Consider the following 25,728-nt stretch of genomic DNA (forward strand, 5'->3'; position numbering starts at 1 on the left):
AGAATGTGTATATAACATGTGATCCATACTTTAATAAGCACAGTGTTGAGTCATTAATCAAAATCAAAATAATGGAGATTTCCATACTTGTATTTGTGAAACCGAGATGCATTTGTCTTAATGGCTGTATTTTAAAAGCTTTTTATTTATTCATATCTTTATTCAATTGATAAATATTTATAAAGTCTCCATTAGGTGACCAGCTATTAACTTTATTTTTCATATTAATGTCTAATTTGCAAATATCTGTGATACCCTTTCTTTGAAAAAAATTAATAAGGGAAGTAAAATTTCACCTGTGAATAAAGCAAGTGTTAGCATTCAATTGGGAACAAAGCCATCTATACCATTTGCTTTCTACTTGTCCCAAATTGAACTCTGGAGTAGATTCACTAAGGATAAACTTTAGCCTGGCTCTTACAGAAATCACAGTCTACAAGTTGCCTAAACTCTAAAATAAAGCTGACAACCCACCCCTGCCATTCATGGCTTTCTGTATTTTTCTCAGGTCACAGAATGTGCCATTTTCTTTCGCGTCTCCTAGACTTCACACATACTGCTTTCAACATTTCCGACTGTCTTCTTTTCATCCTCCCGATTAGCTCTCTTTCCATTAGTATTTTGGGCCTCTGGTTAACTTGTGTATCAGCTGAGAAAAGTTACACCATGCTGGAGTAACAAGTAACTCGCAACTCAGTACTTTAAAACAACGACATTTGATTTCTCTTTTCACGCAAAGCCCTCCGCAAGTTTCACAAACTTTCCGTGGCAGCTTTCGTCCACCAGATGGTTGATGACTGCACTTTCATATCAGCATATGCTCCCACAATTACTGCAGTCAGGGAGAAGAGAGCTGAGTCGCATACTGGCCAGTGATACTCTGGCCTAGAAGCAACTGCCTGTCACTTGCCTTCACGACCCATTGACAAGGCTAAGGACCTGCCTAACATCAAAGGAACAGAAACATAAAATGTAGTTTGAGTGTCCCCCAAGCCCTTCAGGTGTTGAAATTTAATCACTTCTGTGAAATACATGCTAAGGGGGTGAAAACTTGATCTGACTACTGTATTTGGAGGTGGGACCTCTAGAAGATAATGAAAACTTAAAGGAAGTTCTCAGGCTGGGATCCTAATCCAAGGTGAATGTGGTTTAATAGAAGTGACAGTGAAATCTGAGTTAGGATGCTTGGTCGCACTTGTTATGTGATGCCATGTATTGTCTCAGGATTCAAGTAAGAAGTGTCTTACTATGGTACCTGGTCTTGAACTTCAGAGCAGTAAGCACAATAAATAAACCTCTATCCTTATAAATTACTCAGACTGTGGCATTCAGTTTACAGCAACAGAAAAAACTAAGATCTCAGTCTTACCTGGACCACTTACTTCACAGCCTCTTTTTAAGGCACCTCTTTGGGGCTGTTGCAGTTCGCAACAGCATGGCTGAAGCTCACCTTCCGTCTGAGATGGCTACTCAACCCATAGGAAGCTCTCATCCTCCGTACCCCAAAAAGCTGACTAGGAAGACTGGACTACTACCAGATCCTTGCAAAACCCTGTCACTTTTTGACCCTTCTCCTTGCCCCTGTTCAGGTAAGCCAGGAACAGATTGACAAGTCCAACGACTAAGCCAGAAGGCAACCAAGAAGATGAAATGTCAGTCTACTTTTCCAACAGTGCTTGGGTGCAAGTGATTCTCTTGGCCTTGAAATACACAGAACAAAATTAATCTGTCCTTGTGGAGATTGAACTCACCCAAAAGGCCTCTAACCTGTCCAATTTTTAGTCATTTACACCAACCTGCTTTATGAGACAAGTCTGAACTGGTGTTCTTCAGCAAACCCTTAGGTAGCTGCCCCAAACTTATGAAAACTCTCTGCCCTTAGATTGTAGAGCAGTTGACATACTGTCTTCATAATAAGCACTAGAAATAATTTTTGACATTAGAAAAACTCTCCCCAGACTTCACAAAGATAATTGCCATTTGCAAGCACTCCCAGAGGCCCTAGGTGCTTCGTTCTGACCCCCACTACATAGCATGGTTCTTATTTGCTGCATTATTTGTGTCCCCTGGACAGCCAGCCTTAGAGCTTCCTGACATATTCTAAAACTCGACTTAGTGCCCATCACATAGTGAACACTCAATATCGGGACAGTGAAGTTTAGTGTCAGAGAAAAAAGTTCAAATAATTTTAAAAAGAATTCATGCTTATCTTCAGAAAGAAAATAGAAGATATTCCATCAAGGAAAGTACAACAATTTGAGAGATATGCGTATAGTTGGAAAAATTCTGTGCGTATGAATAGAAAGGTTTATTGGAATAAAATGGTGAATGCATACTGTATCAAGCAATAAAAAGTTGTTTTATAGGATAGATAGTTTTCATAGCTGTGCTTTTGTAGAATTATTCACCTCCAGTATGTATGTACAGCAAATATAGAGTAATCTGTCAATCATAAGATTTATAGCCTCAATGGTTATGGTAGAACTAAACTCACTTTCAGAATTTCTAGTGCAGATGCACTGTTCGGGTAAAGCTAAACAAAATGCATTGCACCAAAATACCTCATTTCTTACAGGTATTGAAGCAATCAGGGCTTACTGAACAATATAATCTCCACTTTAAAATTACTAGTGATTCTATCCAGTAATTCAGTATATGCTGAGCAAATATTGAAATTGTATAGAGCTACAAAAATGGTTGTAATAAACAAAGTGAAAGGACCTACAAAGTTCATACATGCCTAATTAAAAGCACTGTTGTTATTGAAATTCTCTACATGTCTCTGTGCAGTGTTATGTATCTAGGGTCCCTTTGGGAGTATGCCATACCAGATGTGTCGTACCTGTGAGACCAAAGAATATGTGAGTCACTCTTGTGGAACTATCCCCAGAGTTAAGGAAAATGTGCATGTGTGGGACTATGCATATTTGATTTTTTAATATTATGTATATTTGAAGCAGAACGATGAAGTTGATTTTCTCAGTCACCTGTCTCCACAAGAAATTCCGTTCTTAAATGATAAATCCCATGCTGTTTTAATCTTTTTAAACTTACATAATCAGTAGTCTGCTTCATGATTATGGTGAGAAATGGCAAGGCTTGAGTTGCCTGAAACCTGTTGGATTAATGGGATCTGCTCTTGGAAAGTTGCCAAATGTTGTTCCACTAGGAAGAGAGTTTTCTTTTAGAAATGTCCTTAATGGGTTATGGTCGATAGTGACCTGCAACAATTGGGTTAATTGGAGAATCTGGTTCACATCATTTCTGGTTTCAAATTGCCATTCTCTCTCCATCATAATTTTGGACAGAGAATTTGAGCTGACATTCCCTACAGCCTAGAGTTTTCCCCTGGTGTTTCTTTAAACTAGTTTTATGTAAAACCCTAAAAAAAATCTTAATTTTTCCGAGTATTTCATATTACCACTGTGAATTTTCCACTTTGGCCTATGTACATATTTTGTCATGAGGCAGCTACAAAGGAGACTAGAAAGAGGCAGCTTTTCAACCAGGCAGGCTATTAATGCAGTGAAGGAATTCTTGATTTAGACCTTTTAATCTCGCAACATTCATTTTTTAAATAGAGGCCTCCTTTGCTGATAGCAAATTTGTTTTGTAGGGGAAATTTATATTCTATTGTTTCCAGTGGCAACAATAGTGTATCTTCAGCCCACCCCAAAGACAAAACCAATTTTCTCAAATAATCACTAAAATACTATTGGATAATACATATAGATAGATAGATTTCTAATATATGTATTTCTAATATGCATGTTTAAATAGTATATGTGTGACTAATAATTTAAAACACAAATCATCTTCTTGTTATATGGCCAAGTAGGACTTTTAAACTTTTAGCACACATTAGAATCATCAAGGATGATTTTTGAAGTACAAAATCTTGAGACCCCAAGTTTTTGATTCATTCGGTCTAGTGTAAGGGCCAAGACCGGATTTTAAGCAGTCTCTAGTGATGCTGATTCTTCTAGTTAAAGACACAGAAGCAAGAACCCCTGTGGAGTCCTTGAATTCCATATCCAATAGCCATTACAGAGATATTAGCATGACAGAAATCATATGTTTAAGGTGTTATAAATAATGGATGCACTTATAAAAATGCACTTGTAAAAATGAGATGCAATATGACAAATTTCAAATAGTTTTTATTGAATGATGGATTAGTTGGCCAAGTAGAATCTGTAACCCAGTAGACAGACATCGCTCAGTCACATTTGAGGGCAAGTAAAAGAGTGAGTGGAATAGTAAATAGCCCTCCAAGTCCAAATTCAAGGAACCGTAAAGACAGTTTTCTCTGATTGTCATGTGAGACCTCAGTTGTGGGTAGGGCTCTGAACCATGGTCTCAAGCTATAGATGAAATAGTTTGAGACAAAAATCTCTCAAAGTAGACAGCTGTTCGTATTCTCTTTGCTTAAGGATACATAGCTTCTGCTAGCATAAGACGCAGCTGTCACTGCATTTCTGGAATGTGGCTTTTCCTGTGATATAAGGAAAATACTTCTTCGCTACAGCAATGGTTCTGTGGGTACAAGCTTCAATTTGTTCTGAAGAATAGAATATTCATAGAATATTCACAGATTCTCTTCTGCGCTTTCCTCTAAATGATGTGGAACACGAAATGGAATGAGTTATACTTTCACTTAAAAAGACATTTTCACTTAAAAATTGGGAATGTTTATCTGGATATAAACAATGCATATTTACATAACATGTGTTCCTATCAGGCAATAACAAAGATAGGACAGCACATAATCTAGATTCTATCACTTGGACTTGCTTGCAACTTAAACAGGTTTACTGGCATTCATTTACTAATGTGCAATAGCAAGATTTTGTTTCAGATAATAAATCTGGAACAGATATTTTTCTAAGTCATTACAGTGAGTAGTTGAGTATTTAAATTCCTGAAATGAGAGACACTTGGGTAAACTTAACCTTTATTGTATGACAAGCACGGGTCTGGATATTGGGTACATAGTGGTTAACATAATAAGTGTGATGTTATTACAGGCAACTGAGTCAGACAGAAATATTATAGGCAGTCAGACAGGGCTGGGCCCTTGAAAGAACCAGTGCAGAAGACCAGATACCTTGCAACTGTAGGAGACACAGACACCTCCACTGAGGGCCAGAACTCAAGACAAAAGATCAAACAAATACACTCAAATCCTAAGAATAAACGTCAGGGATTAATACTCTAAATAGGTCTCTATTACCCTGAGGAATCCAGAAAGAGCCACTAACCCAACCCCCTACGGGCAAAGGCCCTGTTCTATATTCGTGCCTGCTTGCTACATTTGTCCCCAATTTAATCAATTTTACCTGAACAATTATACTCATTTTGTGGTTTTACTCTATAAAAGCCCCTAGAAAAGACAGAGTCTTCGGTGAGTCACTTGGGACCCCTTCTGTCTCTGTCTCAGACCAAAGTTTTGTTTCTCTCAATAAATATATGCTGCTCTTGACCTCCGTTGTTCCTAAAATTTATTCTTCTATTTTAGAGAGCACGAACTAGTACCAGACATCTAGTAGATTTTGAGTTTATTTCTTCTATATCACAGTTGCCTTTATGACTTTATAGCTAGAGAGAAAAAATAATAAGTAAATGAATAAAATGTATACTACTATAGTATGTGATAAAGACTGAGATAAGAAAATAATGTGATGCTATTAAAGATAACAATGTAGGGACAGCGTAGGGAGGAGCCCTTCTAAGGAGGTAACATTCTGCTTTTGCTTTGTTATGGCACATTGTTTTGAATTTGCTATGGAAGTGCTTAAAGTACAAAAAAAGAGCCTATCGAAGAAAGTAACCACCCACATTTCCACTACCCAGAATTAACCTCTTGCATTGCTACTTTGAATTAAGTTTGTAAAAGTCCTATTGCACTACTTCGAGAAGATTTAATAAAGACCTCAGGATGGCTTGGCTCAGCCCACCTACTGTGGCTATAGAGTAAAGGGAAGTGACAGGAAGGATCTGGCACTTCGCAATGATTAAGTGAAAGAGAGGGAAGCAAGTAGCATGAATTCTAGGTGTTGGCATAATCAAATGGGCGTGATGAAGATGCCATTAGGAAGACAGAAAGGGAGATGCAGAATAGTTTGGAGGTAAGGAAAGGAGGCTAAGAATTCAGTAACTCAAAATGTACAGGAAACATTTAAATGACACTGTCAAATAGGCCATGGATAACAGATTCTAGGGCACAGACGTGTTAAGATGCTGCAAATAGGTGCTATGAAAATCTGGACGAATAAAAGAGATCTCCTGAGATGAAGGAGAGGAAAAGGGGCCAGAACTGAGCCGCAGGGAAAACCAAAATGAAAAATGTATTAAAGGGAGAACATTTAGGCTACAAGAATGAAGTGCCTATCCATAGGGGTAGGAGAAAAACTAGATAAATTCTGGGATAGGCGGAATAGTATCACCAAAATGTCCACCTCTTAATCCCTGCAGCAGGTGAAAGTATTAACTCACATGTCAAAAGGGACTTTGTAGATAAAATTAAGGCCATGGACTCTAAAATAGGAAAGTTATCTTAGATTACCTAGGTGGGCTCAATGAAACCTCATGGATCCTTACAAATACTAGAGGGAGACAGAAGAAGAAGAAGGAAAAATAGGAACGAAAAAGCACAGAGAGACTTGACTCCACCGTTGCTAGCTTTGAAAACAGAAAACAGGGACTGTGTACTCAAAAATGCTAGAAACTTCCCCCAACTGACAGCTGGAAAGGAAATGTACTATGAGAGCTTACTGTTACTACCTTGGATTCTTAGCCACAGGTAAGGTGGGAATCAGACATGGGCTGATACTTGAGCCCACAGATGACCATCACTATTCTTTGCCCTCTCTTTCAAGGTCCTCCAAGGGGAGGGTTTCTGTTCATGCTTTCAAGATGTCACCTATTGGCTGAGGCTATTTGATCACTTTGTAGAAAAACCACAAATTACAAAACATAGTTCTTTTAGTATGACTAGCCCTGCTCTTTGATTCTAAGTGGCTATCAGCTCTTTGAGTATTAGCAGCCTTCCCAGACCTCAGGAGCTCTTCCAGTCACTAGAAATGGCATGTCTTAGCTATTTTTCATTGTTCTCTGTAGTTCTCCAGCTTCCAGCTATGTTTGGTGTTACCAGCTCTGACTATTGACTGCTCTCAGCATCAGTGGCCCCTGGTATAACCAGCTCAGCAAGCACTACTAACAAAGGCGGGAATATATTGTTCCACAGAGACTTATGAAAGTGTGTGCTACAGTGCTGCAGCATAAGGGGGAACAATGACCTGGACTGAGCTGAGGTTTCTTCTATGAGGTGGAATAGGGAAAAATGAAGTCTAAGAGGGCTACATTTTGTTTCAGGCTTCGAGATGGAGGTGATTTCTGGTGGACCACCAAGTCACGAATATTTCAGTGCAGGCATACCACATCAGTCTCAGTGTACATAAATGAATTAACCAAAATTGTTACTGGCACATAGCCACTATTGTTTTGGTATAAATGTAGACTGCCATGAGGGCTGGTGGGAAACCAAGCAGCCAAGCATTGCTGCAAGAGTGGACAGGCTAGGGACCTGAGGACTGCCATGCAAGTGCACACAGCTGAGAGGCACCTAAGAATAAAGATGTCTAATCTAGTCCGTGGTTCATCTCTTCTTCAGGCTGACCAAAGAACCTTCCCAGTCTGAATTGGTAACAAGACAGGTGGTCATAGGGAATGTAGAGGCCCCTTCCAGAATTGACCGAGGAAGTCTGAAGAGTGCTATAGGGACTGGGTGGCAGGATCCTCTGAGATTTGTCTGTGACTGAAACAAACATCTCCTGGAGGATCCATGGGCCACCCGAACCAGCTGCTTGGGGCAGTCATGAAAGAAAAGTATCTTTTAGGGATCATCAACCGCTGCTCCCTGTCTCACTACCTCTAACAGGAACTGAATTCCACATAAAATATCAGTAAACTTAGGAGATTCTGCCAAAGAGCTTCCAAGAAGGAACCCAATCCTGCAGCACCTTGATTTTAGCCTAGAGAAGCCCAAGCCAAACTCCTGACCTACAAAACTGTAAGGGAATACATTGTGTTATTTTAAGCCTCCAAGTGTAGTAAGTACTTCTGGCAATTAGTGCTCAGAAAACCACCATTATTTTTATCCTTTTTGAGAATTACTTGCTGCTTAACTAATGAAAGTATTGCTTCTCTTGGTGGCCTTATGAGTCTTTACGAAATCTAACTAAACAGCCCTGCATAGGGGACAGTGTCAGTACAACAATTGATAAGTCTTTCATTCAGTCAGCCTGTCTTAATTAATTGGTTAGCCAGTTGCTGGCCAGCAGCGTGAAGATGCCATCTGCATGCCGAATGAAATGTGCTACCTATTTCCTTACCTCGATCATGTCTACACTCCCTAAGCACTGTTATCATCAGAGGAGTTGCATACAAAGTAACAAAAGAGATCATTTGTGTCCCATGTCTAAATGTCAGGTTCAGATGATTATTACTTCTTTAGTGTTCTTGCTAAGCTGCTAATGTCATAGTTCCTGACAGCTGGAATTTATTCATCTACTAAACAGAACCACTTACAGATAACTTGCAGCCCTTGTGTCTTGCAGCAGTGCTTCAAAAGTCTGGGTGCACATTAAAAGCAGCTGAAGTTTTTTTACAAAGTAGTGATAATCAGTTCTTTCTGAACCAGAAGTTCTAGGGATATGGAAGGACGTGGGTACTTTTTGAAAGTGCCTAGATGATTCCAAAGTGCAATGATGTTAAAGTTCTGTCTTAGGGCCTTTCCTTTCCACCCACTGGCTCTGCTGAGAGAAGGAAGGCCATTTGTGAGTCTAAATCTTCAGAATGAATGGGAAGAGGCACAGCAATGCAAAGCACTTCTAGAGATACTGTAGAAAAAGGCAGCCAAAGACAAACATGGGGATAGAGATAGTAGCTGCAGCTACCATTGCTGTTGCATACTGTACTCCAAGTCATCTGGGAGACAGGCAGGGGCTAATGCTCAGAAAGCAGAGATATTTCACTCAGTTTTCATTAACTTCATTGAAGACATTCTGTATTTTAGCAAAGTACAAAAAGTTCATATATTCTAGTTCCACAATGCATCAGACAAAATGTCGTTCATGTGTTAGCTTGGCTACTATAACAAAATACCATAGTCTGGGTGTCTTAAATAAGAGACATTTATTCCAGATGCTAGGAAGTCTGAGATCAACATGTTGGCTAATATTGTTCCTGATAAGGGCCTGTTTTCTGGCTGATAGATGCCCATATTTTGGTTTAATTTTACATGACAGAGAAAGGAAACTCTTGGATCTCTTTGCTGTCTTAAAATACTACTCCAACGATGATGGCCTTACCCTCAAGACTTAATATCACTCTAGCTACCTCTCAAAGGCCCTATTTCCACATATCTGTGCAGTGGGTGTAGGAATTTCACATGTGAACCTGCAATAGACACAAACATTTAGTCCATGAAACCTGCAATTTTCTTAGGATCTGTGAATGAGAATGAACAGTGTGTTCTAGATAAATGCCTGAGAAACCCAACCAACCAAAGCTTAATAGAAATTATAGGAAATCTTTTCTTTGAGTCCTTGGCTGATTCTGACAGACGATGGCTGTGTAGGCAAAATGTTCCCCAAAAGAAGGTCGTGCTCTAATCTTTGCAATCTTTGTATATGTTACATGACAAAAGGATCTTTCAGGTGTACTGAAGATTATGAGCCTTAACATAGGAAGCTTCTCTTGAATTATCCAGGTTAGTACAATCCAACAACAGCAGTCCTCAGAGTCCTCAACCCTCTCTGGCCAGAGACGAAAGTGGCAAACGAGATGTCAGAGAGACTTGGGCATGGGAATTACTTGATATGCCATCACTTAAGGCAATGTGATGAAGGACGCAGGCAATCAAGGAACTGAGAGAGGTTTCTGAATGACTACCAGCAAATGCACACTCATGCAAATGCACGCACGCATGCATGCACACACATATACACTGGGGATCATAATCCTACACCTACAAGTAACTAAGTTCTACCAATAACCTGAATTAATTTAGAAGATGATTCTTCCCCAGTCTACAAAGAAGAGTTCAGGTTAGCCAGCACCTCAATTTCAGCCTTGTGAGGCCTCGAAGAAAGAGGAGCTCCCACCCTGACGTCTCACCGCCGTCACTGTGAGATGATAAACTTACTTTAAACTTCTAGATTCATGGTAATTTTTAGACAAAAATAGAAAAGTATTGTTTAAATTAATGTAATTGCCAAGGCAGTTTTGAAGTTTGCTGCACTGATAAACAATTGTAGTGACCTTAGCTTTGGTGAACACAAACTGTAAGTTGAGAAATTTGAGACCTGGCAAGTTTAAGTGATTAATTTACTCCTGAAACATTTAGCCTGATTGTTGACTTGCAAAGAGGCGTTATGTTGGCAGCAACTTAGATAATGTTGCTTTCTGCAAAGTCTTCAAACACAATAAAGAAGAATGTTGATGAGTGTCACAGATTATTATATCTGGCCAACCATGCTGTAAAAAATGTGGCACAGAATGATGAATGTTGAAAGAAAATGATTGAAATGAATATCTGATTTTGGAAAAGTGATTTAACTTTCTTTAAGATGAATTTCTCCTGGAGTAGACCTAGAAGAACAATAGGGACTTTTGAACAATTTCATTTCTCCTTGCACATGGTTGTTAGGCTAAGCATCTGGACACATACCCAGGTTTTATGGTTTTCTCAATTTCCCAGCATGAAATTTCTAGCTCTAGCCAGGGGTCCAATTAGGAAACGCCTCCATTCTGAAATCAGAGCATGAGTTTTTAAAAGGCTACCTTCTAGGCATGTTTTATTAACTTCAACAACAGAAAGCAACTCCACTTACCTTTAGCAGAAAATCAATGTATTGCAATTTATTGAATAGCCCACAGAATTAACAGGAAGGTTTGAAAATTGACTCCAAAAATGGTAGATTGCAAAGGAAGCTATGCAGTTAGATCCACTGCTAAAATTCCATCATAGGAAAAGTCTATTAAGGAAGCCATCTCTGGATGCTGGCTAACATAGCAAAGCTAAGAAGAATCCTAATCTGTTGCCTATTGCTGTCTCCAGAATTTAAAAAAAAAAAAATCCAAGTAGAAGGGTATGATTTTCCTCAGCTTAGATAATACACATCATCATCATCATCATCACCACCACCATCACCACCACCATCACCACCATCATCATCAACATCCCTCAAGGGTAGGGAAAAGCACACAGTCTAGCTTCCCTATATGGAGGCAAAATTAATTTTCCCAGTATGAATTACACTGTGGACCATTCCCCAGATATAGAAAAGGATGCAAGGTTTACAGAACTCTCTACTATTTTGGCTGTCTGGTTGACATCCACAAAAACTCATCTATACTTCTAAATGCATATGTACAAATACAACCACTTCAAATGCAATCTATGGTACCCCCCCCCAAAGGAACAATCCAGTTTATCTTAGTTACTTTCCTTGTTTCTGGGATGAAATAACCAACACCTACAGCTCAAAGAAGGAGTTTATTTTGGCCCAGGTTTTAGTCCATAGTCAACTGGCTCCAAAGCAGAATGGCATGGCAGTGTGGCATGGTAGACAAGAGCTGTTCAGGGCATGGTGGACAAGAAACAGAGAAAGAAGCAAGGAGTCAGGGAGGGAGAAAAACCCTTCCAGCATACTTCCAGGGATCCACCTCTTCTGACAAGACCCCACCTCCTAACAGCAAGTCAGCTACAAGCCCCCATAATCCAATGACCTGCCTCAAACTACACCTTTGAGCACATGAGGCTTGCCGGGGCAGGGGGATTTAAATATAAACCATAGTACAGTATTTTATCAATTGTTTCTTCTAGATTCTTTGTTTGTTTTAAAGAGAAAAAATAATAAAAACCATGATACAGAATTTTAAAACTAGATGACAGGAAATTAACAATGGTTAATATATTGTATATTGTTATCTTCAAAGTAGTTACACAGAGTACAAGTTAGAGGCTTGAAAAGTGGCTAAATAATGTAAGTGCGAACTGTTGTTTTCAATGAACTAATAGAAATTAGTAGCATTAATATCTTAGCTATAATATACATGTATATATATATTTAAACATATATTTTTTCCTTTTCCCTTCCTTCATTTCTTCTTTCCCCCATCCCATGTTCTTTCCTTTTGAGCAGTTACTTCCCCTTTCACAATATCTATTGTGTTTTTTGGATCTTATTTACTCTTTCAGTTTCTTATACTAGGGAGACAATATGGTATTTACACATGCGAGTCTGGTTTATTTCACTTATGAGTATGATATCATGTTGCAAAGGATACTATTTCTGTCACAACCCTTTCTCAACCAGCAGCACACTCTGTAAACAACAGTGGAGTACAGGAAGAGGAAAGTAAGTAAAATCATTTAAAATATGGATGTGGTGTTGCCAAGGAAAAATCCTGAGAGGAGCGTATAGTCTCTATTTCTGCTCTTAATGATATGATGAGGTATCCCTGGCTTCTCTCTTCTTTTTCTCGTTTCACTTCCCTGTTACCTTTAGGCCCACCTTGATTGGTTACAGTAGTGTGCTGATAAATGTTTAACAACCAGCTATTTGAAAGGAGAAATAAATTTTAATTTATCGTTATAAAGTTTACTTATCTAAAGGATATACAGTGCATCATTTATAACTAATAATAAAATATGTGTTCTTTATTGCAAATTTGATAAAGCCAACTGATTGTCAATGAATGCTTTTGTTAATTTATTTTCACAATGAAGACTTGAAATTCTACCATGATTTGACAAAACTAGACTGTAAATAAATTCTTTCCCATGACTCAATTGGACCAACTAGATGGCCAAGTCTAACTAGTAAGTATGATTCTGACATTGATATTAGTTAATAATTTGCACTAACAGACAAGATGAAAGTTAAAAAGGAGGATGTAAGATGAAACAGCATTTGTTTTTCAGTGGCATGCTTTACTGAACAAGAAAAGTTTTCAAGTATTAGAAGAGTATTTGCTCAGATTTTGTGTTATCTGCAATGTAATGACAACAGATGTAACCCAGTTTTAAATTTAGACTGTATTGTTAACATTGTCTCTGTCATGTTCTGAAGTCTAGACATCTAGAGTCTAAATGACAAACAGATTTTGATTTACTTTAAAAGTATATAAACAATTATTTAACATTAATAAACTTCATATTTTCTGTAGAATTTGAATTTCTAATTGCTTTATATATATATATATATATATATATATATATATATGCCTCAGTGTATATATAATCAGATTTTTTCCAGTTTGTTGAGATATGAGTGACAAAGATTATTTTTAAGCATACAAAATAATACATCAGTATACATATACAATGTGATAAAATCATCACAATTAACTAATATATTCATCACTTCACATAATTATATCAATCAGAATTTTAAGTTTCACCTCTTAGTGCTAAAAATATTCTTCTGGATGGAATTATTAATTTATCACTTTCAAACATTTGCCCAACACAGCATTTTACATATTTAATGAATATGTTATAACATATTCTAATAAATAATTCTGATAAATAATCATTAACCATGAAGAAGCAAATACTGCCAAAAAAGAAAATTCAGTTCTTAGTAATGCAGACGGGGTGATTTATTTTTCAAAACTCAGTTCACACACTTATGAATTAATATGATTTCATGGTAGAAAGAGGCAAGGTTCTATAGCAATTCAGCAACTATTCCTATTTTTCACTACAGTCAAGATAAGCGCCAAGAAATCTTGCTCATGTAAATGACTATATAGGAATAGAGGAGTTTAACTGTACCAATATCGCTTGATTAATTTTGTAATTTTTATTAGTACATATTAGCAGTACATAATGATTGCATTTATCATGAGGAGCTGGTACATGCGTATAGCACAGCTTCACTCTTTTCTCATCCCCTCCCCTTCCCATCCCTCCCTGCTACCTGCAACTCACGGTCCTTTCTCATTTTCAAAAGCTCTATTTACATTTCTTTCTTTTTCCATCTCCTTTTCCTCCTTTCCTTCCCTCTCTATCTCTAGTTTCCCTTCCCCTCTGAAAATTATCTCCCTGATTCTTTTTATCTACTTTCAATTTGGCTGTTTATTTATGTTTTTGGGTTCTACTATTAATCAAACTATGTGAAAATTTATTTCACTTAATATTATGGTCTCAAGGTACATCCATTTACCTATTAATGATTCAAATTTATTGTTCGTTATGGTAGAGTAATAAACCATTGTGTATAAATATCACATTTTCTTTATCCATTTGTCTGTTGGTGAGTATAAGGACCATTTCCAAGATTTAGCTGTTGTAAATTGTGCTGCTACAGGTATGAGTATGCATATATCACTGTAACATGACGGCTTTAACTCTTTTGGGATGACTCCTAGAAGGGGTGTAGCTGGGTCAAATGTAATTCCTACTTTTAGTTTTTTGAAGAATCTTCATACTGTCTCCCATAGTGGTTATACTAGTTTTTATTCCCCTCAACAGTGTAGAAGGGTTCCTTTTTTCCTGCAGCCTTGCCAACATTTGTTTTTATTTGCTGTCTTTATGATAGCTTTTCTTTCTGGATTAAGATGGAATCCCTATGTTATTTTAATTTGCATTGTTGAACATTTTTTCATATGTCTGTTGGCCATTTGTTCTTCTGAGAAGAGTGTATTCATTTCAGTCAACCATTTTTTGATTGGTTCTTTTATTTGGGGGAGATATAATGTTTTTGAGTTCTTTATGCATTCTAGATGTTAGTACACTGTGCAAGGAATGTCTGGCAAATTTTTTCACATTTTGTAGGTTAAGTTTGTTCACTCTATTGATTGTTTCCTTTGCTGTACAGAAACTTTTGAATTTGGTAATATTCCTATTTGTTGACTCGGTATTATTTCTTATGCCATTGGATTCTGTTGAGAAAGTCCTTGCTCACACCTGTGTGATTAAAAGTTTTACCTATTTTATATTCTACCAGATTGTTCATTTTAACATTTAGCTCTTTAATCTATTTTGATTTTAGTTTAGTACATGGTGAGATATATGGATCTAAACTCAATCTTCTACATGTAGATACCTAGTTTTTCCAGGATCATTTAACAAAGTGATTATCTTTCCTCCAATATATGCTTTTGGCCCCATTGTCAAGGATCAAATAGTTGAGCATGCATGGAATTATTTCTTTTTGCTATATTGTGTTCTTTTGATCCATGTATCTTTTTTATGCTGTTACAATCACTGTAGTTTTGATATAACTTCTAAGATAATAGTGCCTCCTGCTTTGCTTTGGTTACCTAGGATTGCTTTTGCTATTCTGGATCTCCTCTGGTTCCATACAAATTTTTTTTATTTAAAGAAAAACATTACAAAACAGGGAAAAGGATAAAATTAATACAGAATTTCAAACAAAAAATATTAACATTAAGAAATTACTAGTTGGTAAGTTACATGTTGTCCTCATAGAAATAGTTGTTCAAGTTACAAAATCACAGCATCAAAAGTGGACACTCAAACACTGACAATGCAAACCATTCTGTTCAATGATCTAACGGAAACTTAGTAATATGATCATCTATCTTACACGCTTGAATGGCCATATAGTTACATCCATTAGAGCATTTCCTTCACTTTAATTTTTACAATGTCTGTTATATATTTTGGATTTTATTACTCTTCCAGTTTTTATAATTTTTTACAGTAGAGAGACAATGTGATATTTAACAAGGTGAGACTTATTTCACTTATGAAGATAGCCTGAAGTTGCCTCCAGTTATTTATCAAGGCCTTAAGCTTGTCCTTTTTATAATGAGTAATATTTCATTGTATAATAGTACCACATCTTTTTCATCCACTCTGCAGTTGACGGGCATTTTGGTTGTTTCCAAGATTTAGCTATTACAAATTGTGCTGCTATGAACATGGGTGCACATATATCACTGTTGCATGATCTTTTCAAATTTTTTGAAAAAATACCCAGGAGGAGAATAGCTGGGTTGAATGGAACCTCTAATCCTAGTTTGTTGAGGAATCTCCATATTGATTTCCATTGTGGTTGTACCAGTCTACACTCCCACCAACAGTGGAGAAGGGTTCCTTTTCCCCGACAGCCTCGCCAACATTTATTATCAGTTGTTTTCTTGATGGCAGCTATTCTTTCCGGAGTGAGATGCAATCTCAGTGCTGTTTTAATTTACATTTCTCGAATGACCAGTGATGGTGTTGGTTCTGTACAAATTTTAGAATTGTTTTCTCTGGATCTGTGAGCAATCCTCTTGGTGTTTTAATTGGGATTACATTATATGTCCATTTTGGGAGTTAACCATTTTGACCATATTCGTTATTTTCAGGAATATGGAATATCTTTCCACTTTTAATGTCCTCTTTGACCTTTTTCATAGTGATGTAATTTTCATTGTAGAGGTGTTTAACTTCATTATTTAGGTTAATTCGTAAATACTTAATTGTTCAATGCAATTATTAATGGCATTATTTTCCTAATTTTTTCTCAATGAGTTAATTATTGTTGTACAGGAATGTCACTGATTTTTATGTGAGTTTGTATCCTGTTAAATGGTTCAGTTTGTTTAGTAGTTCTAGGAATCTTTGATGAAACTTTTGTGCCTTCTATGTAGAGGATCATGACATCTACAAATGAAGATAATTTAACTTCTTCCCTTGCTATACATATCCTTTTAGTTCTTTCTTTTGCCTGTCTGCTATGACTAATGTTTCAAGAATTATATTAAACAACAGTAGTGATATGGAATATCCTTGTCTTATTTCTTATTTTAGAGGTAAAGCTTTCAGATTCTCCCCATTTAATCTGGTATTAGTCATTGGTTTGTCATGAATAGCATTCACCAAATTGATACAAGGTTATTCTATACTTATTCTCCTCAGAATTTTTAATCACGAATGCATATTGGATTATTTCAAAGGCTTTTCCTGCATCTATTAAGATAATCATGTGGAGGTTTTTTTGTCCTTGCTTCTGTTTATGTGATGGGTTACAGTTATTGATTTGCATATGTTAAACAATCCTTGTAACCCTTGCATGAAGCATGCTTGGTCATGGTGTACGATCTTTCCCATGATTTGTTGAATTGGTTTACCACTAACTTGCTGAGGAACCTTGCATTTGCTGTATGCTTATTACAGATATTTGCCTATAAGTCTGGTTTTGGAATCAGGGTAATGCCAGCTTCCAAGAATGACTTTGGGAGTATTCTTTCCCTTTTGACTTCATTAAAGAGTTTGAGGGGTATTGACATTAGATATTCCCTGAAACTCTTATAGAATTTATCAATGAATCTATGAAGTCCTAAACTTTTTCTTAGTTGCTAGGTTTTTTTTATTACTGTTTTAATTTCCCTGCCTATTATTGGATTATTCAGGAATTTTAAGTCTTCTTGGTCCAGTTTTGTTAATTCGTATCTCTCCAGGAATCTCTTCATGTCTTCTGAGTTCAATTTATTGGCACACACTTGTGAAATAGGTCTTAATAATCTTCTGTACATTGGTCTGTTTCTTTTGTTATTTCATTATTTCATTTCTGATTGAATTGATTTGTATCTTTTATTTCCTTCGTTTTGTTAAGATAAGCTGAGGGTCTGTCTAGTTTTTATTCTTTTACACAACCAGCTCAATTCATTCATTCTTTATATTATTTTTAGTCTCCATTTCATTGATTTCTGCTGTGATCTTCATAATTTCCTTCCTTAGATATAGCTCAGGATTTGGCTTGTCCTTGTTTTTCTAGGATCTTGAGATGCGTCATTAGGTTATATAGTCAGGCTCCTTCTGCTTTTCTGATGTGGCTAGTATGTTGTCTTATTTTGGAGAAAGTTTTATGTGCTGCCAAAAAGAATATGCATTCTATTGTCATGGATGCATGTAAGGCCTATATATATATATATATATATATATATATATATAATTTATATTAATTGGAACATATATTATATATGTTTTGTTTGAATATTTGGTTCAACTATTATGTTTTTTAATTTTTTGTTTAGTTGATCTATTTGTGATAGTGGAGTATTGAGTTCCCCTACGATAATCGTATTAATGTTTATTTCTGATCTTTTATGTCAGTAGCATTTGTTTTATGAAGTTTGGTGCAAATATATTTATAGTTGTTACCTCTTCTTGTTGAATAGTTCCCTTAGTCAACATTTAATGTGCTTTTATTGCCTCTTTTTATCAGGTTTGGTACAAAATTCACTTTGTCTGAAAATAAGATAATTACTCCTGCTTTTTTTCCACTTATTTTTGCATGGAATATTTTCTTCCTTCCTTTAATTTTTCTTCTGTGAATTTCTTTATGGGTTCAATGTGTTTCTTGTATAGAGCATAATATTAGGTGTTTCTTTCTTGACCCATTTTTTAATGTGTCTTTTGACTGACAAATTGAGATGATTCACATTGTTAATTACAACTAATAGGTACTGACCAATTATTCATATTATTTTCCTGCTGATGATTCCTTTCTTTCCCTTATCTAAACTGATAAGAACATATACCACTCTTAATCTTAGCCAAAAGGCCAAGAAATGATTCCTTTCTCTTTAATTGCTTGCCCTATGTTCTTTCTATCCTTTTGGCATTGTTGTATTCATTGTCTCTTTCTAGATTATGCTTGAAATTTTTTTTAGAATACTGGTTTAGTAGTCAGGAATTTCTTTTAAATGTTCTTTATCATGGAAATATCTTATTCTCCATTTGAAAGATAATTTTGTATGACTTATCAGTCTTGGTTGGAAGTTGTTTTCTTTCAGGGTTTGAAGCTATTCATTTGAAGCTCATCTGTTTGTAAGAAATTTGTGTTGATAAATTTGCTGTTTATTTCTGGTGGGCTTTCTCTAACAGTATTTATTTATTTATTTATTTATTTATTTTGATACCAGAAATTGAACTCAGGACCTCAGGCTTACCAAGCAGGCATTATACCACTGAACTACATCCCCAGCCCTCTCTAACAGCTTTTAAGGTTCTGTCTTTGTGTTGAATTTCTAGTGTTTTAACCACAGTAAATCATGGAGTTTTTTTTTTCTTGTCATGAATTTTTGAGGACCTATGTGACTCATTTATCTGCATGTTGAATCCTTATTTCATGTTTGGAAAGAAACAGATTATTTGGCCCTTTGTGTTTTTCCCAATTTTTCACTAACTCTAATATTAGATTAGTCTTCTTTGGTCAGTTAGTAGATGTTGGATCCATTTTTCATGGTCTTTGTTGTTTTTAAGGTATCTCTCATGAACTGTTCACCAATCATACACCTTTCTTCTAGATTTGACATTAGATCTGTTCTCACATTGCCCATATGTTCAGCAGAGCTTGTAATATCCTGGATTTCTATTTGGACCTTTTTTATGGACTCAAATTTTTTCTATGCTGGGCATTCATGTTTTGCATCTCTTTATTTAGCAGTGCTAGTTTTTTTATTAGTGTCTTCTGTGGACTCCCTAAAGACATATGCATTTCCTTTTCCCCAGTGCACTTATACCAGATAAATCATAGTCTCATGGTGGGCTTTTACTGATGAAGGCCCAAAGGTCTATCAGGAAGTACTAAGGAAGCCTTTGCAGGGTCCTTAGAGCACATAGCTCCCCTTCATTTATTTCCAAGAACAGATTCATATTGGTGAAATAAGATTCACCTGTGAGTAACAAACACCCCAACATATGAGGTAAACATTTTGTTTACCTCTCAGAATTATAGGCAATCCAAATCTAGTATTGTGGCTCTATGGAACTAGGCTTGTATCAACACAACTTCCACCTTATGATGCAAAGTGGCCACTCCTGATCCAGCTACAAGAAGCAAAAGGAAAGAAACACTATCTGATCTCTCCCTTTAAGAGTATTTACCGGGAATTATACATGCTCTTTTTGCTTAATAAATTTCACCAGAATTTAGCACATAGCCACCACAAACTGAAAGAGGAGTTGCCATGCAGCCAGTCAAAATTCAGTGATTTTATTTTTGAGTAATAAGAGGAAATTTGTACTGGAGAACACCTACTTCTTTCTACCATTTTTAACGTATTTTTATATTCAATGGTGATAAAAGTCTTCTCCATTTTGCATGTCCCATGTCCCCCAAATCCCTGTGGCATGAAAGACAGTCAACTAAAAGGTTGCTCCCTCCAACCTCAGTGCTCCTCAGCACATCGTATACTCTAGTCAAACACTTTTCCATTGCTGATGGTTTCACTTCCTGATTCCTTCTTGATGCTATTACCTCATTTATCATTTTCTCTGCAGAGCCTAGCAGGCTACCAAATCATTGATATTGATTCCACATTATGTTCAAGTCTTTCTCTTTCACTCTTTTTTTCAATTTATTCAAGGATGCTTTCTTAGTGAATTGGTGCTTAAGCCATAAGTCGTGTGCAGTTTTTCAATGACTTACACAAACAAAAGTGAAGGGCAGTCTGAGATGCTTGGAGGTTATGGGGTTTAAACATGAGAATATTTTATTGCAACTTTCAAAAATTCCTAATAGAAGAAAACATGGTTTTTTACAGAAAAGACACAGGTGGGCCTGATCAACTGTTTGTAGTGACACATCTATTACAAAAATAAAAACAACCCTTCATAGAGATAGTAATGTTTTTAAATCAATATCAGGGATTGAACTCACGACTGCACGCTTGCAAGGTAGGTGTTTATGCTGCTGAGCTAAATCCTCAGCCCCGAGATAGTAATTTTTAACCTTAATTGTATATGGACATCTAGTAACATTCATCATGTAATGTTATTATCTAAATTTATATAATTATAAATAGATATATGCCTCCTTAGCTCTGTTATATTATGACAAAAATATATTTTGTAAGATTAAGTGACACAGGATGTTCTGTAGAATTTCTTTTAAATTGCCTTCATCATCAAAACTGTTTCAAAGTGGTCACCCTTCTCGGAGAAAGTTACTCCAAGTAGTTTATCTCCCTCCCTAATTTTTAGCAGGAAAATAATGTTTGAAATTCACTCCCTGAATTAATAATGTATACTTAGCTAGTCACATCATCAGAAACTCTGTTCAGTGATCTACTACAATAAGAATCTTTTGCTATTTTCCTTTCACATATAGAATCTAAAATAGACGCAGTTACCTCACCCGCATCCTCCTGGCTACTACATTCAGACACACCAGATTCAGCTTCCAACCCGCCAGCCTCTGCTTGCCTCTGTCTAGTTTTCTGTGCTCTGAAAAATGTGCTTCTCTTGCCTCATATGACAGGTAGCCAGCCCTCCGGGAAGGAAAAGAGTCAGTGCCTCAGTGCCTCAGCTCCCTCACTCCTCAGAGGGATCACTCCGAGGCTGATGTGTATTCTCCTCAGGCTTCCAGAGCTTCTCCCATAGATTAAACTCAGTTACTCCAACTCCTGAGTGGCTCAACGATGGGCCTCATGTCGTGTCCTTGGCTCCCCACTGGAGTGTCCCTCACTGCACAAACAAGTTATCAGAGTTGAATCTTCACCTTAGAGTTTTCAGACAAAAAAAGCAAACTAGGTCAGAGAAAAAGAAAATGTTGCTAGGTATTATAGCATACATGTCATCTAAGGTACTTGGGAGGCTGAGGCAGGAGGAATACAAGTTCAAGGTCACCCTGGGCAATTTAGCAAGACTTGTCTCAAAATAAAATAATAAAGCAGGCTGAAATTGTAGCTCAATACTGCCTGGGTTCAAGTCCTAGTTTAAAAATAAGACTTTTCTTATTACTAATGTGCTTACTGCCCTGGATTTTTACCTAAATCCTAATTTGTGATTTAAATAGGAGAATATAGATTACAGAAATATTTAACTTGAACCCAAATGACTTGAATCATTGCTTCCATTGCAAGATATGTAGATTAACTTAAAATCATTGCTAGTCAATTTTATCCTATAAGACAGGTCTTCATAGCTTCATCAGCTATAGCTCTCAATATAGCTGTCATGCATTTTCAGCCAAACTCCCAGAGAGTGAGGAAGCATCTGGCAAAGGGACACTGCAGTGCAGCGATCTTTCCTCCAGTGGCGCTGGCCCTGGCTGGATCAGAGTTTGTGGCCTGTTGATTTGACTGTGGTTAAACAGCCATTTTAAGTGAGTGTTGCCCTTTCCCATAGCACAGCTGGGACTGAAATGCGCATAGATGAGCCTGAGCTGAGAGACTGAGCTCTGCATGGTGCTGGCCCACCCAAAGCTGAAACCAAGTCAGGGCTGCTTGGTGCTGCTCAAGCGTTAATCTTGCTGGAATAAGGAGAGTAAATAAGAGATTAAGGGAGAGCTGGACCCTGAGTCACCTCAGAGCAGTTCCAGGTCACATGTGCATCCAAACTTGTGTGACATTTAGATGTCCCAGGTTACCCGGACCCGGATTATCCGGTAGTCTTCTTTTGGCTAGGCCACCTGTAACTTGGAAGCTCTCGTGCAACTGCCTTACCCTTCATAGAAGGAAATAGATGATGAGTGTTGCATTGTGCATGAAGCAGATAGGTTTTCCCTGCTTGGTGAGACAGACAAAATGTCACCGAATCTTCCATGACTGGCAAAGGGCTGGTTTCAGGAGCAGATCATTCTCCTTCACTCACTCTTTCTCCTTTTCCGTCACAGTCTCTCTCTTCTGCTTCCTCAAACTCTCCTACACATGCCTTACTCCTTACTGCTGTTATGTAGCAAGAAAGAGCTAAAGTTTAAAAAAAATAAGCATTGTTTGATATGTCTATTGTACAGTCACGTGACACCGGCCTGCTGCTCAGGCTTTCTTTGAAGCTTCCCCTTCTCTACCACCCACCCACCTTGCATTTGGGCATCTGTATAGCTCCCCCAGAACATAGGTAATCAATGCATGTTATCAGGCCTACCAGGAACGAGTTTGTTGTCCTAAAAAAAAATCTGGTTTCTAAAACCACAGAAAATGATTTCAGCTTATTTACTGGGATCAAAAGTTGGCAAATAACCATGATGTCAGAGGATCAGAGACTGTTACATAATCGCCCTTCAGTAGAGACAATGAGGTCACATGTTTATCCATCTAATCACTGATCAGGGACATATTTGATTGCAGATAATGTGCTCACTGGCCCACAACTTAATTACTGAATGTCTGAATCAACGAAACTTTCAAATGTAGGTCTTGCCTAATGGTGCATCTGTTAGAGATCATTGCCTCTGTTTGGCCTGTAAATGAAAGGTCTGGGGGATACAACTGGCCATGGCCAGCACTGTTTTCCATGACCTCACATTGGAAAACATGCCAATTCCCACAGTTTATTTCCTAGTCAGCAGTCGGCTTTATTGTTTGTATCTAGGGCCAAATGGAACCAATGACTCCAAAGTGGTAGCTATTGGTGAAGCCTCTGCTAGAAGCACGGTCTCTAAGGAAAGTAATGCTACTCAACAGAAAAGAAGTGATTCCCTTCCAAAGCTGGTAAAGAAAATATTGTATATGAGAAAGTCTATCTCAGTGATGGAAACCTATAGCACATGTACTGCAGTGGGCTCTTTGTCACCATTGAAAACTCTAAAATGTTTGCCATCTTTAGCTTAGAGAAATAAGGAAGCAGCAAGCAAAGGGGTGCTAAGATATGGAGTCTATTGGCTGGGATCCTTATGGTAGATCAGCATCTAATACAGAGTTTGGAGTGGGTCGTTCAGTAAAGGCTATTTCTCTTAGTTAGCTCCTCTTTTGAAATCTCCTACCCAGTAAGATAGGTGGGTGTTTTGCTTGCATTCCAAATGGAGCTCTTATCCTCTCCCTCCTGGGCTGTGGCAGTGGTACCTCAGCTCACGAACTTAATTCTTTACATGATTCTGATCAAAAATCGAGTAGGACAAAAATGAAATCAAACTCAATGGTTAAGTTCAACGTTGACCTTACAGGGAAATTTGATTAGGTTGTTGTTTAGTTCAGTTTGTGATAAGTATCAGGAAGAGAATTAGGTTTGTGAGCCAAGGTGTCACTGTGTTACTGTAGCCATGATACCTGAAAAATAATTCAAACTTTCAAAAAAAATAAGTTTGGAAGGATGGATTTTTTGGTGTTTTACTCATTCATTTAAGGTTTAAGGAATCTTGGTCTGTCCACTATAGTTATTTCATCGCTAGAGATAGATATGCTATGTTCTATTGCAAATTTATGTAAAGGCAGTACGACATTTTAAAGAAATTATGATAAAGTTGCGTCTTCCTAAATAACTTTAGAACACTAAGCAAACACCTATTTTCTATAGTAAGCACAAATTTCCAGGCCCTTATAGGTATCTGGACCCCAGAAGTTGAAATGTCTCCTTTGTTTTATTCTGATGCTTGTCAATTGCCACAAATGCAGGACTATTCACTTCTGAATGGGTGAGGAGGGTCAGGATTTCATCTTTGCATCTTTGTGGGTAGCCAGAGGTATACAAAAAAAAAAAATCCCATAAATCAAGAACAAATCCATCTCTGCTTTGTTTGCTTTGGTTTTGGTTTTTCCCAAAGCTTTGCATCAGTCATAAAGCAGCATGGCTTGTGTGGGTAGATGAGTTGCATGTGGATGTGTCAAAATGCTGCTGAGAAGGAATTCCTCTGGGACCCTGTCTTGTCTACTGCACCGCAGAGACATGAGTAGTGTTACAAAGCAGGAGTGGCTCCCATGAAATGTAGACACCCACCCGCTTCTGTAAGCCCATGGGCCATCCATACACTGGGGTAAAACCTGTCTGCACCTTCCATACCCACCTCTCCTCCCAACTCAGGATCAGGTTTGTAAATTCCATTTCAGACCTGTCTTTGCTTTGCAGCTCATCTGCAAGCTTCTGCAGCCCCGTGGGGGTGGGGTGGGGGAAGTTTCCCTCCCTGTGGAATCTGCATCCTAATATATCCTCACTGAACTAAGGAAAGAGCTGGCCATAAAAAAGAGCCTTGTTATACGATAGTGTGGTTTCTCCCACACAGTGATGTCTCTGAATTATTTTGCTCAGGAGAAGTCAAATGTTAAAAGAATTGATTTTTTTCCTCCCTTAATAAACAAGCATAGAGGTGAAGGATTTGAGGCCAACCGCATCCCATGATCTGAAAGTGATTGCTTAATTGAGGCTGTTTTCTTTCTCTGAAGAACACCTTTCAGTGATGATGTTGCTAAGGTTATAATCTTATTTTATGGCTGAATCCTGTCTTTTATAATTGGCATTTATATTTTTTTGACAGCGTGATTTGCCTCCAGTGTAGGAACTAACCAAGTTTGGTCATTTACTTAGAGAAAAAAATGAACTCTGGGGGCTGGGGGTTTAGCTTAGCGGCATAAGCGCCTGCCTTGCAAGCAGACAGTCGTGAGTTCGATCCCTGGTACCGATAAAAACGAAAAAGACAAAAAAAAAAAAAAATGAACTCTGTTCATGAGCTCTAAGGGTTTTCTTCGTCTGGCAACATGCGGGTGGATTTGTGTGCTTGCTATATTTCTGGCTGTTGAGTGAATACGTGATTATGTCTGAATGCTGCAATGTACACTGTCCTTCAAAGCAGCACAGAAACTGCCTGGATGGTATTTGAGGGGGAAAAAATAGCAATGGGCCACAGTGATGTATACATCCAGCAGCAGGTTAAAATCCCAAGGGAGTATCAATTATCAAGTTAAATGCAGTTTCTATTTCAAGCTAGATTGCAAAGCAATAGGATAATGCCACAGACCTTCAAAAGAAGTTTTAATTGATCAGCC

The 25,728-nt window shown here is 37.4% G+C and overlaps 1 long non-coding RNA gene across 2 annotated transcripts in view; it reads left to right on the plus strand.

Annotated features, from left to right (window-relative positions):
• The first annotated feature begins 12,369 nt into the window (after positions 1-12,369).
• LOC106026910 (uncharacterized) overlaps positions 12,370-25,728 on the plus strand; it is a 33,089-nt gene continuing 19,730 nt past the window's right edge. For both annotated transcript variants that reach the window (XR_002790362.2, XR_010045460.1), the window contains exon 1: positions 12,370-12,425. This is a non-coding gene — a long non-coding RNA (uncharacterized LOC106026910). The remainder of the gene's footprint in view (positions 12,426-25,728) is intronic.

The sequence above is a fragment of the Cavia porcellus genome, unplaced genomic scaffold (assembly GCF_034190915.1).
Source record: "Cavia porcellus strain 051 isolate PalLab524CR breed Dunkin Hartley unplaced genomic scaffold, mCavPor4.1 scaffold_33, whole genome shotgun sequence".
Taxonomy (NCBI): domain Eukaryota; kingdom Metazoa; phylum Chordata; class Mammalia; order Rodentia; family Caviidae; genus Cavia; species Cavia porcellus.